Here is a 15,402-nt window from a genome sequence, read left to right on the forward strand (position 1 = left end):
AACCTGGAGGCAAAAATTAGCCTTTTCTGATCATCGCACCTGTAACACAGGGAAATAGGGATGCATCCCACCTACTGCACACGGGAGGTGCGATGCATACTAATTTCCTTGAAGATAGGGTGCGATGGTACCAGGACGAGACTTTACTTGGCTCTTGGTCACAGTTTGCAGCTCAGTTCAGGGATTTAGGCCGAGCAAATGATGTACAGCAAATAGAAATCACAGGGGCTGATCTAATGAGGTTACTAGAGCCACCAATAGGGCAATTAGAAGGTTTACAAATCAATTGTTCAGTTTATAAACAAAACCTAGAGATAGACTGAAGCAGCTTTGATCTATACTTTGCACTTGCATAGAAAATGCAGTTCGAAGGCTAGCTGGCTTGACTTCAGGCTCCATCTGTAAGTTTATAAAACAAACAAATATAGAAAAACAAACAATCTATTCACTCCCCAGTGGAGTCACCATTTTGTTATCGGGAAATCTAGTGTCCACTCGGAGCTGCTAATCCCACTAAGACTGGTAGCTATCTTAGAAACAAACAAACAAAAACTATTTTTGTTTTCCTCTATGAGAAGTAGATAAGAGTGGAATGAAGGACACCAACCTTAGTCTTGCGCTTGGTTCCCTACTTGATTCCTCTCCCTTCTGACAGATCCTTGCCACTTCTCCTTCGCCTACCCAACTTCAAAGAGCACCTGTGGAATCAAAGAAGCATAATACTGTCAAAGAACAGAGATATACAATCATCAACAATATAGGACCAGATGTATATTGACCACACAAATTCATATATCATCAAACATATAAGAATGTGGAGGAAAACTTGAATAGCTTTATTAATATCAAGAATAAGCAAAGAGGATTACAACCAATTGTTCTGACCCAGCGTCACCCTATAGCATGAAAACCCTTCTTTCACCTCATGAAAATCTTAGATCACCCAACACTATGATATTCCAAAAAGAACCCAATAGCACTTCCTTACAAGATACAAAATTCCATCCTCTGGATCTCTGGGATGAGGGATCCATATATAGATGATTGCAAGGGGGTGAGTCAACTTCTGGGATTCTGATTAGTGTCCTCTCTCTGATAGTTCTTGATTGCACTTGGAGATTGATGATCTCTTACTCATCCCTGGGCGAATTCAGAGAGGCAAGTGTCACAGGAGAAGTTTCTGGAAGATTCCATGATCATCCACCTTGAAAAATGTCTCTACCATTTGTCCACTCTCACCCATCGCACCCCATAGAAGGGATTTTCAGTATGAATTGCACCTCCCATGTGCATTAGGTGGGATGCATCGCACTTTGACCATGGGGCAGGTGAGATGGTCCAGTTTTGACTAGTTCTCAGCAGTTTTTCATGGAGAACTTCTGGGAGATGATGTAATCAGCTGAACTTGTTCTTTTAGGGTATGGAACAACACTTTTAGGGACATAGGAGCCCTTGGTTTATGGACATGTTTGATTGGGGTTGTAGTGCCCAAAAATGTATATAACATGGTCAGAAGAGTAGTCGATTTGGTAGAGCGGTCCACTGACATTTGGGCAATGTGACTACTGAGTTGTTTTACAGTAGCCGTGGAGGTTGCGCCGATAATCCCATTGGTGTGTGCTTCAAGTCACTGAGTAGCAGGAGCATTGGAGTTTTGAAAGGCATTGGGGATTATGTTGTATAGAGTTCTAGACTATGAATATATCAGATCTAAGTGATGGGCATGACGTATGGATTGCTCTTCTATGACTGCACCACCTAAGGCGACATCCTTAGCTATTTCGGCGAGTGAAGACCTGCAGAACCAATCCTTTAAGAGATAGTCTGGGAGGGGAGATTTGACTAACCTTTGCCTAAGTCTCCATTCACGTATATAATCAGAGATGTGGGCAACAATATCCTGACGTAATGAAGTGAGTTCTATCCCAGTTTCATAGCGGATGGGTAGTGGGAAGTGCTTTAATAATTCCATCGCTATAATGTCAAAGTTATTGACTGATGCGCATGGTAACTCGATGTACCACTTCGTTGCGTTGCCAGTAAGGGTTCGGGGAAAAAGACATAACTAGATACTATCATCCACCATGAATTTAGAAACACACCATAGATGATAGGTGGTTATGTGTGTACCTGTATCCTCCCCTTATTTCCCTTTGAACTGAGGGATGTCTATAGATATTTCTTGTGGGATTGGCAGCAAGAGTAAGTTATGATAGATGGGGTCATTTGTAATTTTTTACAAGTCCGGGATATCAAGAGTTTCCAAGAAAGGTAGAGCGTGTGATGCCCCCGAATTGGACCAAGGCTATGATATATGACTTGAGGATCCTTATGGTCCTCCCAACATGTTGTTCCCAATATTATATACAGGTTGTGTGGTATAGTAGGTGCCTTGGGGCGTGGTATTGTAATTTGCATTTCCATAGGGATTGTTAGAATGGGGGATAGAGTTGCCCCCAGGATAAGAAACACCCCCTTGACTCATTTGAGGTTGTGAGTAGGGTGCCCCCATGGATTGATTGGGACCTCCTTGAGGATTCCTGCTCGCCACAGAACTAAATGTAAGTCCTTGACTAGCATAATGAGTTTTCATGTCAATCAGTGACTGACCATGCATGCCTGAAAATGGAGGGGGAACTGTTATGTTCTCGGTCGGTATATTTATATTGGGAGTGCCCCCAGATACTTGAATTTGGGGGTTAGAACTATACAATGGATGCCAATAATATTGTTCGTTGAAGGGAACTGCGCTAACTGTGCTATATTGAGCATTATAAGAAGCGTTGTATGTAGCACTTGTCGAAGGTATAAAATTTGACACTAAAGGGGAGGAACCCAGAATAGACTGGGTTCCACTCATGGAGGGTGTCATGTTAGGGGTTGAACTGGGACAAATGGGATAGCAAGGTTGGCCATCAAAGGTGTGGTATTTACTGTCCAGTTGTGAAGTGGTGGGGGAACAAAAGTGTCCAAAATGTCCCATGACTCGATAGTCATCGATGAGATGGGTCGAAGTGTTCCAGCTAAAGACAAAGGAGGTACAGATGCAACGAGAACCAAGAGTGGGCCCAATGGATTCGTGATCAGAGAATTGTATGGAGGAAGAAATCCTTTAATAAAGAAATCCTCTAGTATGCTTGAATCATCGGATGTCCAAACTGATTCTATGTGATATCTCAGAGACTGATTTCACGAAGATGAGGAATCTAGTTCATTGGAGCTCGACAGTTCCTCCATAGTGAGTGGGTAGAGTCTTAAAAATCGTCTAGATTGATGACGAGGGTCGAATGTAGCCACGGTAGACGATAATTTTTATTAGTAAATTTTACAGTGATGTTTGTTAAAGTCTCAATGATAACACTCTGACACCTAAAAAATAAAAAATACACTAAGTAAATCAATCAGCAAGTAGAGGGAAATGACCCTGTCTGATAAGCACTGACCACTAGAGATGAAACCTAGTATCACAATGAATAATAGAGAGAGTTGGCCAATGTATAGTTATGGTTACTCTAGAGCTTCGCCCAAACCTTAGATTGACGGGCCAGGTACTCTCGTGAATAAGAGCACCCTCCTAAAAACTGAAGACAAAGTAGGTCCGTCTGTGTTAGGTACCAGGGCAGCCCACCCTAGTCACCTTGTGTTAGTCCCTAAAACTATGGCCACTAAGGATACCTCAGATCATAGACACTACTAGGGGGGACATAGTCGCAGACAATACACTATGTGGGTAGGATACCTGAGTCTCCGACTCAGCTCCAATATCCCCGAAGGGATCCCCGATACATAGAATACCCAAATGAGATGTAAGTAAAGGCAGGCTACCTTACAGTCTGATGTTGGCTTATATTTAGCTCCGTTTTTACTAGAATGGTCCCAATAATATGAGTGCAGAAGTATTTCTCTCTTTAATGACACTAGTTTTGGTGTATGATCTTTGGTAGTTTACTCACATTGCCTGACCCAAGATCCTAGCCTTAACTAATGTGTGTTTACTCTAGAAAGATTTACTGATTGATTTTATTAGGTATATTTTTAGTGTACTTTGTTAGATTCTTCAGTAGGGGTGTTGACATATGAGATTTTATGGGACTCTGACTCAAATCATGCAAAGACAATGCTTGTAAATTTTCAATTTTGATGAATAAGCTACTTTTACAAAGGGAGAGTCATTCATAAATAAATATTCATTCCATGCATCATATTCAGTACATCACTAGCATAATCGAAATAACTTTTTAATGCTCACTAACAACTACTAAAACCAAATAATGCAGAACTTAACCAGCTAAGTGGAAAACAATAAAAAAATTTGATTTTTTCTTTTATGAAAATAAAAACTTTTAAGAAGAAAAGCTATTTTCTTAAAAAAAAAATCCTTTAGGACATAGATCAGTCAAACAAAACATAGCTACAGACCCATTATCAATCCAGAAGCAAGTTTCCAAACCCTTTGAGGTGAGAGACATAGCTGTATATCAAAAAATTGGTGACTAATGCTTTGTGCTAGAGGCCACAGAGAGTTACTGGTGGCACTAATGATTTGTTTGTAAAGCCATAGAGCTTTATAAAGCTCTTTTTACACCGCTAACTTGTGTTAGTGAGGGAAAACACTTCAGAAAAGGGCTGTGGGGATCAGATACAGGGTTGAGCAATGAAAGAAGAGTGCTGCAAGGTCTTGAGTGGTTAGGAAAGGAATGAATAAGTACAGGAAGGTCCGAAAGGAGGAGGAAACTAGGAACTTTCTGTGAAAACTGGGAACTAAAGTGTAGTCCCCAGCGGAGTCGCTAATTATGCTATAGGGATTAATGCATGGTGTATGGAGAATGAAGGAACCCTCAAGGGTCTTCCCGGGACCCTTGGGAGACTGTACGATTATCTACAACCATCACAAAGATACATGCATGTCCATCTTCAATAACTAACTAACAAATCAAGACAGATTCATTACCTCGAGTCTATATGTAGAGTTGCTGGAGAGTGCAATGCAACTAGGCAGAAGTCCCCTGAGATGGATCCAGATCAAGTCCTGTACATAGAAGAGACAAGCGTAATCATAGCATAAAACCTTGATAATCAATGCATGAATATAAAAAAGACATGTAGTGGCACATAACTAAGCTACTCATGCTAAAGACATTGAACAAACATATAAATGAATTATAGTGTTGTCTTGTTAGGGCCTAACCCAGGTTCGGAGTTAATTAGCTAAACAAATCCTTGTACTACTGGCCCTTTCGCCAACAGTCCATAGATCATAGACTGAGGTATCACCCGAAGCAGTATGGGGTGATGCTGGAACTAGGTTTCCGCACCCTTGAGATGTCTAAGGGGTTGATTTAATTGAACTGTGGATACCTTTCCGTAGGTTACTTCGTGTACTTTCTTGACCTGCAGGGCCTTCACACCTTGTTATATTCATCTTCACGCAGCCCTAACCAGGGGCTGAGGGGATTTCACGCTATTGGAGAAGCGATCTGTACTATTTCCCTAAGTCATATCGTGGGTCTTACTTATCTTCTTATAACAGTTAGTTATCTTGACATAAACAGATACCTTATATTATATTCATTTACTCAAGACATTTATATAAGTTCATGCAGTAAATAAACAGTAAATTTTCAACTCATACCCAATATATTTCAATGCATAAAACAGGAAAATATACACAGAAATATGGTAAAACTTCTCTTTATTACTACTTTCAACTGGTTACAGACTCGATCTACCCTACGCACTCAACTGCATGGGTACGCACGCTCAGATGCGGACTACTAGGCCTCTTCACACTCATCTGTAGAGCCTTCTCCTACTCTACGACCCAAAGACATGGCTTAGACTTCGACTCACTACTTCATTGGCTCCTTAGATTCTTCGATTATCCTTCGATTATTTCTATACTTATATCCTCACTCTATTTATACAATCCCATGGTCCGTGGATCATGGGTAGATCTTTCAAACTGACATTACATTAAAAAAACAAGGGCGGACAACCCTATGACACTATTATGACTTCATGCTTCACGCCCAAAAATTGCAGAGTCTTTACAATGGACTTAGTCAAAACTTGGGCTTTAAGCCCCAAAACATGCTTTGGGGGGATCCCATGCCCAACAGGACCCCAACACAAACATCGTGACTCACCCTCAAGTCACTCTGTCGGTATGGAGATCTTCACATGGAGACCCTCCAACTCTGTTCGGACAGCTCCAAGGTCAGCAGCGCATTGAGCAGCTTCCTGCTGAATCTCCTGTACTCATTGTTCTGAGACCGCGGTGTCGAAACTGCTTCCCTAGATCTATTCTTGCACCCCCTACATCTGCATGAGCTTGTCTTCAATTGTTTCTTTGATGATGAAGGCCTCGTCAATCCAAGGTTGAACGCATGCCTTCAAAACTGCTTCTATGTGTCACGCTGCATTTACTTTCTCTTTTAGCGCTTTGGCTTGTTGCATTTGCACGAGCCTCTGAGTGAGGGCCACTATCTGCATGGTCCCTTTAACATTGTCATACTACAGTTGTAGCTTATTCACCTCTATTTCTATGTACTGAATGTTTGGGTCCTCCTATAGATTTGTGAGGACCTCAAATGATTCCTTCAACATTCTCGTGCAGTCCCTTACTAAACTATTGATCTCCTCCATCCTTGATGTAATGGCACTAGTGCTCTGTTCCCGTACCTATAGAGGAGTGGATGGTTGCACTTTCAACCACAACTCTACTTTTTGAAGGCTCAACTCCACCTGAACCTTGGCCATTTCTTCTCACGACTTGCGCACCCCTACTGCTAATCTCTGGATGTGGGCCTCTGTTGGTGCTTCTGCTAGGATGGACAACTCAGGGACCATCTAGTAGGCTTCTTCAAGTACTACACCATCTGCCAGTTCTAAGACACGACCTCATCGTGTTGCAAGCTCAACTGTTCCATGTTGATCTTTTGCTCACTGAACACCTGCAATGCGTGTCTCTCCCTAGCCTAGAGTTCTACAGTTATCCCATCCTATAGAACATAGAGTGCCTCTCGTGGGAGTGTAGCCATGTTGATCTGTATCCCCTTCAGTGTACTCACCCTAGACTGATCGGCCTTATTTTCTTTAATCAGTGCCCCTTCTGGTAGTACTATTTTGTTGGTTATGCGAGCGCGCAACATTTCCTCAGCTACGACTGTCTCGATTACGAGGCTGGTTGAGAGAGTACCAGCCTAGGAGCACACACCTATAACTCTTGAATCTGTGCTCAGAGGGCCCCCAATACAATATGATTCTTCTCCATGAAGTTCTATAGGGCCTCTGTGGTGACGTCACGCACCATCTCTCCTATATCATGAAAATCCCCCTCAGTAAGGGTGATCAGGTCGATAGAATACTTGGATTCTCTTACCTTCTTGTGCGACCCCATCTTCTTGCTCAGACACTGGCACTTCAATTGTGTTGACACTATTTGTGGGTCTGCGCTGCCCTCCTCTTCCTCTGTTTCCATCTCTTTCTCCTGCTCAGGCGAAGGGGACTTCTGGCCCTCGCACTCCTTCTCTACTTCCTTTTGTGCTATTGTTGCTGCGACCTATTTTTGTTCTGCTGTTGTCTACACAACGTCTCATGCCTCCTACGCTTTTGCTACTACTGCTTCTTTCTGTCTCTTTTCTTCCAATTGCGCCATTCGCAGTTTTGCCTCCTCCTTCCTTTTCTACGCAGAAGACTTTTCCACTGTGATGATGTTTAGGGCGTGCCATTCCAGAGGCCACATCTCTAGCACATTGAAAATCAAATCATATGTGGCTCTGAAGTGTAGCTCACCCCACTTGTTGGGTAGGTCTTTGCATGCCCTGAGCTAGATGTGATGAAATTCAGCTTTAAATTCTGCAAAAATTTCCAGGTTGTTGTACACAGTGGGTGATAACCATTGCTTATGGTTAATCCCCATTTTGATGTTCATCTCCATGAACACCCAAAATATTTTGCTATCATGGATCATGTTCACATCCTTAGTGGCCCACAATGAAGCGTACTTCGTGGCCTCCAGGAGATCCCTTGCAATTGTGGGGAACTAGCTATCCTCCGGCAATTCCCCTACCACCAACACTATGGACAGCAGAAGCCATGCATAGTGGAACGTTTTTCCTTGTTCCTGTGCCTCGCAAAAATTCTACAAGAACTCTTTGCACAAGAATTTGGACCAGTTACACTATACCCCTTCTGTGCACTATTCAACAAGTGCCACCATCGGCACAGGTACCACATCCATGCAACACATCCGCATGTGCTTACCTACCAGTATCTAGGTCGCAACTTTGACTACTTTGTTGTTGATGCTAGATATGGCGTAGACCCTTTTCTTCTTCTCCAGCTTGTATTTCTTTTTCATGGCCTCTGCGATTGCCAAATAACTGCTCTTTCCCTCTGAAATGTCTGTGGGGTCCTCTCCTTTACATGGGAGCCAGGTAATGTGATGGACTAAGTGGTCTGTGATGGGGATGGGCTCCTCTAGCCATAAACACCCATCATGCACTAGGGAGAGTAGTTGCCTAATGATGAAGATAGTCATTGGGGCATGGTGGTAATGCGGTACCAAGGGCAGGTTTAGCAACCCTGCCTTTTCAACTCCCCATAACCACTTTCGCAGCTCCAATTCTATAACCTCTGCCATGTTGTTTTGCTTCAGCTTCATGAGTTGCATGGTCTCTAGGTGAGGGAATTTCTTGTGGTTAGCGAGATCCCAATCTTCAAACTTCAAGTTTGGCACATGTCCCATGTGCATGCCCTCAAAAATGATGTCGTTTGGGCGGAGTGGGGTCTACAGAGAGCTCTTTCTCTTGTCGAGGTCCTCGGGTACTTTTTCCTTCCCCTTTTGCGATGGGAAATACGTGGGTAGCTTTGTTGGGAGGTACACAGCCTCAATTTCTTCCTCCATTCCCTCGTCCTCGTCTTCTTCAATTATGAGATCCTCCAGGTCTTCTTCCTCCTCATCGGTTTCCAGGTTAACTGCTTTCCATTTTTTCTCCATCGTTAATTTGGTTCACAGCGGGTTTTGATGGGACACACACACCGGAATCATTGACTATGTATCTTTCTTTGGTCTTGGCATGCTTGGTGATTTAGGGATTTCTGCAACAATCTTGGCGCCTTCAGGGGCATCTTGTATGGTCATGGCCTACGCGACTTCTTCGGCAGTTATTTCAGTGATTTCCCTGGCTTCTTCAGACGTTTCCATCTTGTTCGTCCAGAAATCTCTCAACCATTTACTTAGATTCTCTAACAATGCTCTCCATAGGACAAACAGGTCTCGGTTCGAAATACTCGGGGCGCACGACAGCTTAATTCGCAAATGACCAAGTGTTTCTTATTGGGTAGCCCTTTATAATTTATAGCGCCTTTTGAATTTGAATTCGACCATTTCCCCTAAATCTAGTCCATTAATGCTCCCTTGGCGACAGATTTTCCCAAAATTTTCCCATAAAAATCATCTTAAATGCTTGTCACCCGTTCCATTTGTTCTCAAGTCAAGCATCGCATCATGAATAGTGACTACAATGGTCACTTTCCAACCAACCCGCACAACAGCGCAACCCCCCTTGTGCAGTAGCGGACCTTGTGATGCTTTGCTCTTGCGTGCACCCTCGCCATCGCATAGCTCTCAGGCATAGTAGATTATAGTCCTATGCCTCCTTTCAACTATTGAGAGTGCTAAGACTGTACTTCCCATGGCCAATCAGGTGGCCGTGCCACCTGTATAGGGTTCCAACCGGTCATCCATCACTTTTCCTGGAACATATCCACCTTTTGGTTTTACTATGTGTGCTATGCAAATTACCCTTTGCATCACACCATCATGGGTGATCATTCTAGTAATATGCGGTCCAATCCAAGGCATCAAATTTATCAATTCCCGGTGGTAGTCCTAAAATTCATCATTGTAATCATGCGCACCCTGTTTTTATCATCCTGTTCTTCTTATTGAGAAACTCCTTCTTTATTTCTCCCTCAAGCTTCTTGACTTCCACTTCCACCAAAGTGCTTTTCTCCCTTAACCACACCCTTTCCTTCATGAGTTCTTCGAGCCTAAGATCACCTTGTCGGATTCCGTCCTCAGGTCCCAAGTGTTCCTCTTCATTCAGCTACACTATTTCTTCTTCCAAAGCTTTGTGAACCATCATATCTATCGGTGCAACTATTCACAGATTAGGAATATTGTACTCAATTGGAACTACAACATTTGCTCCATAGGCCAACCTAGAAGGTGTCTTCCCTATTAGTTTCTTGTACGTTTTCCTATAAGCCCATAGAACTTCTGGTATGCACAGGTCCCAATCACTCCACTGCAAATTATATACCCTGTTCAGTGCTTTGCACACTTTGTTAAAGGCCTCTACATGGGTAGCCTTCTATGCACTCATTCCTTCGACACTTCATCGTCCCAACTGGAGGGGTCGTTCACACAATTACCTTGTCAACACCTGCTTATTGATCGTGTTCCCAAACGCGAAGTTCATGTGCATCCATGCAGGCTGTTCAACATATTCCTGTACCCATCTGGACAGATGCATGCGAGGATCATTCTGTTCATCATACTTGTCTTTTAGATGCATCTGAGGCTTCCGAAAATGTATGCAAATCATTCTCCTGCATTCGCACCAGTCCTCAAAGATTCTTTGGTGCATACCCCACCACCTTGTGGGCGTAGCATGTAGTACCCATTTCAAAGCTTCGAAACATTGCTGTTACGGCACTTCTCTTTCAAATCTATTCAGGAAAGCATCAAACTCACTTAACCCATCATAAGTAGGTAGATCCCTTAGTTTTGTTGATACGCAGTGCAACGATCTTGTCATCACGTTACAGTTCAGTGTGGTCACCTCGTGTAACCAATTCTGCCATCTCTCTATTTCCTCATCAAAATCTGATGTATGGGAGCTTTCATTCTCCCACGAGATTCATCCATCTATGGTAGGATTTACCCAGTCTTTCTCTTGCGCGGTTATCTTGTAGATGCAGTCCAAGTCGTTGTCGCTTTCATATTTGTGCACTGGCTCCGTCTAGCGCGATCCTTTTGCAGGGTCCAAAGGTATGACTACGTGTAACGACTTTTTCTCAAAAATAATTTTGCACTTCTTCAGATTTATCATCCCATTCATGTCAGTGGCCCAATCTATTCCTAATAGCATGGGGTAGGGATTAATATCATCCACAATCTCTATCACTTCAAAGTCTGCTAGTGTGCTTGCTCCTTCAATATCCATGGTGATTCCCTACAATCTCCCCATAGGTATGATCTTTCCCTGGTTCGCCATTCGCAGCTGGATAGGAGACCATTGTAGCATTGGCCTTCGTATGCACTCCCATGTTTGCTTCGCAAAACGTTCACGTCCGATCCTAGATCCAGAATCACTTGGTCCATCTCATATTCTCCATTCTGCGTAGTCAATCTCATTTCTCTTCCCATCCTCACTGCATGCTTTCCAATACTACAAACTACACGTGATTCTCCTAGCATGGTCCTAGCACATCTATTTATGAGTTCTTTCAATCCCATTACAGGCTTGCTATCGCGTAGGAGCTTCATGCACTTTTCTAGGAATTTCGTGAGCATCTATGGGTCCATTTCTAGCTCTAGTATATCTTTGTTTCCTGAAGTGGAGGCATCAGCGAAGCTCTTCCTAGCTTCCATGAAGGTTTCCTTAGGCACTCCAAAATCAAAATCTGGATCTTTCATCGGAGCCTTGCGAACCCAACTGTTATAGCACCATTTACCACCCTTGGTATTTGTGATGCTTGGTTTATGGCCTAGGACAACCCCTCCTTCCAGACTTGGTCCAAATATTTTAAAAACAATGTTTTATTCCCTATACACTACTTTTCCCTGATATAAAAGCGTGTACACGTGGGTCAGTCAATGCCCAACTCGTGTATATGTGTTAAAACAATTAAAAAAAATAAATTTCCTTAACTATGGGTGGAGTTCACGGGTTTTACCTATTGATTACCTCCTAGTGCCCGTGGCCCAACTGTTTCCCAACTAAAAAACTAATTGGGAGAGGTATAAATACGCCTCTATGGGAAGTCCTTAAGGGAGAAGAGATAGAGTTATTATACTGAGATTATCCCTGACTGAGTCTGAAGTATCCCTGTGCTTCATGCACTTCCCCAAGTTTTAGGAAACCCTTGTTTCCTTGATTATAGATATTCTCCCTCTTGCTTGAGATATCATGGTGTTGTTTATCGAAGGAGGTTGTTGAAGATTGGGACTGGACGGATCCAGAGGAAGGTTCTACTTGGAGCAGAAAGAAGAAGACTCAAGTGAATTCTCTCTATGTTATTTATAGCTTACTGCAATAAAAAGAAGCACTATCTTGTTTCCGACATTAACTTTGTTTATGCATCAAATAGTGTTGTAATTCATATATGAATGTTATTTTGATGTATGATCAATCATTTTCTTATATGATATAAAGTCAATTTCATGAATATTCTTTACCTCTATACTGCTATGTATGTTGGAATTGAATGATTTTCGGGTTTGAAGAACATAGAGAGTTGTAGAGGATCTAAACCCTACAGGATCTACTCAAACGAAGGACATCTGGGTACGGTCGCTCTCACATAGTTTGATTATATATGCATTTTTCCTGAGTTGTATTAGTGTTTCTTACTGTACTTTTCTCCTGCTCTGTTGGGGTTCCAACCCAAAGCCCTAGGGTACTTATTCCCGTAACAGAATTGGCGACTCCACTGGGGATAACAATCTTGTTGTTCCTAGTTTGTGTTGTTCAGTGTCAATCAGGTCTTAGTCTTCAATTTGCTTTCTTTTATAGTCTTATTTTGTCTACTAGAGTCTCAGAACTTCAATCTAATCTTTTGAATCTGGCTTTGTTTTTATTTTTCTTGCAAAGCTTAGTATACGTTGTTTGCTCTGTTTACAGTAGTGTACACACACTTGTTTCTATGTAGTGAACCCACGTATATGCAAGCTTCCTGTATCAGAAGCATGTGTACATGCCTCTGTGTTTGAACACAATCACGTATACCAACTTTTGCATTGTTTTTTCAAATCTTTCTGCCCCAATAGATTTGTTTCTTGATCTTTGCAATCTCTATGTGGTCAATTTCTATCTGAAGGATTTAATTATTTTGCAAGCTTTCCATTCTGAACTCTCTTTCTCATTGAAAAGATTTGGCCTAGGTTTGCTTTTTGAGCAAGTTTGTAGTTTGTGTTTTGGCATACAAGACTTCCTCTAGAAGTTCTTGATTGTTATGCTCCTCTAGAATAGTAAATTGTTTTCAGTTTCAGTGTCAAGCTCGAATTTCACATCTACTTGCTTTGCTTTCCTTCGTTTTGTGGCCTTATAGCTTTTATTTCTTTCTAAAAGTCTTTTTTGACGAATTTGAAAGTGTTTCTTTCCTGGCTTCTTGGTTAGTTTGTCAAACTTTTGCTGCTATTTGGGTCGTTTTGTACAACTTGAAGTTTTTTTTAGCTCAAGTTTTTCTTCACTTTCGAATTTGCAACTTGCAAAGACTTCTTGTGCCCTTTTTTGATCTTTTGAGTATTAGTAGCATTTTTAGCGATTTCAAAAAGTTCTTTTAGTTGTTTCTTTAAAAAGGAAAGATCTCAAAAAACTTTGTTTTTGTTTTCTTTTCTCAAGTTTGATTTTGGTTTCTTTTGTTTTTTTGAAAGTAAATTGTGATCTTTCACAATTTTTCCTTCTGGTTTGAAGAGAATTTTGTATTCAAAATTTGTGTCCTCTTCATTACTAAAGATTGGCTCATTGATAAACAATTGCTTTCACTTTTTGAATAATTTAGGATCTTGCATCTGCATCATATCTTGCATTAGGGTAGTTTGCATTGTTAAAAGCATTCATAGTCTTTTAGTTTTTGGGTGTGTGAAGTGTGTTTTAAGAAAAGAAAAGAAAAAGTATTTTGCTTTATAGAAGTCTCGTAGAACCCATTTAGAGATCTCTTTTCATCGAAGAAAAAATGATTACATTCATGTAGTTAGTTTTTCATTGATTTCTTTTGCGTCATACAAACACCATTGGTTTAATTTCCATCAATACCCCTGACTTAAAAGAACAACAATTAAAATCAAGTGCTAATTAAAATAAACTAGAACTTTTGTATTGTCATCAGATTACACCAAAATTTTTAGGTTTATTAGGGCCTTGGAATAGGCGAGTGGAGAGTTAACTCTTCAAGGCCACTCTAAATTGAAAAACATAGAAGTATGATTAGAGAGCGAAATCCAATAACGTTAGGAAGATCTGGAAAGATCCATAACTGGGAGTCAAGCACAAGGGTGAGTGAAGATAAGGACGAAAGATACCCCCTCTCTTACTTGTTAGATCCTACCTCACAATTGTTCTGTCTGGCTTTTGATATGAGTTGGTAACCATAGTTTCCTATCCTAGGAATCACACAAGTGGTTGTGGAGGGGAATCCTGTGGCACCTGAGGTTGATGTTGCATCATGTTCAACAGTACTTCTGGAGGTTACCCTTGCAAAGCTTGGGTGCTTGCATTGGTAAAGGCTATTGTCTGTAGGTCAGCATAACTACCTCTGATACCTTTGCTAGTAGACCTGGGGTGTCATTACCCCAGTCTATTTTCAGAAGGCCTTTGTTATTAACTTTCTTGTATTTTGGTGTCTGGTCTAATCACCCAGAGTGGAAATACTTGAGAGTTGTTTGATTGATGATATCTTTAGGAACTTTTTAGTGAGTGTTCTTTTCTCCTAGTCAGCCTAGCTTTATAATTTTTTGAGGCTTTAAGTAGATATTCTAAATAATTCAAAGTGGCTAATCGACCATCTCAACGGTATAAGAGACTTTGTGGGCTATCAACTACGAGTCCTGAGACTTCTCCTAGAAGGCATAGGAGTGATTCTACCAGTTATTATCAACTGGCTGCAATAGGTGCAACAGAGATTGATCCTCCACTTTGGGGCATTAGTTCACAAGATAGACCTGGCACCAGTATAGAGCTAGAGAGAAACACACCAGTTCTTTCTTGAGTACTCTTTCAGTCTAAAGATAATATCGAATTTGAAGAGATTTCAGAGTCAATTGCAGCTCTGAATTCTCCTCTTCCTCCTGATCATACAGACGTTCTACTATACGTTGGAACTCCAACTCATAGACCTTTGAGCCCAGGTTTACATACATCTATACCTTCGATGACCACTGCTGGAAGAATGGAATCTATGACGAGTGCTGCGAGCATGCAGACTACCATATCTATACAAGGGGTAGGAACTATTTCCATCCCTTCTATTACTCCCAGCATGACTATATTTTGGCCTACTTCCATTCCGTCAACGAGTGGAAGTTCTCAAGCTATTGCATCTAGTTTTGGATTCATCCCTTTTGGAGTACTGTCTTACGGAATTCCTTCAGTTCCTTTGAACATACCATCG

The sequence above is a fragment of the Pinus tabuliformis genome, chromosome 7, assembly GCF_031772625.1.
Source record: "Pinus tabuliformis cultivar Carrire ecotype Pingquan chromosome 7, CPIR1, whole genome shotgun sequence".
Taxonomy (NCBI): Eukaryota; Viridiplantae; Streptophyta; class Pinopsida; order Pinales; family Pinaceae; genus Pinus; species Pinus tabuliformis.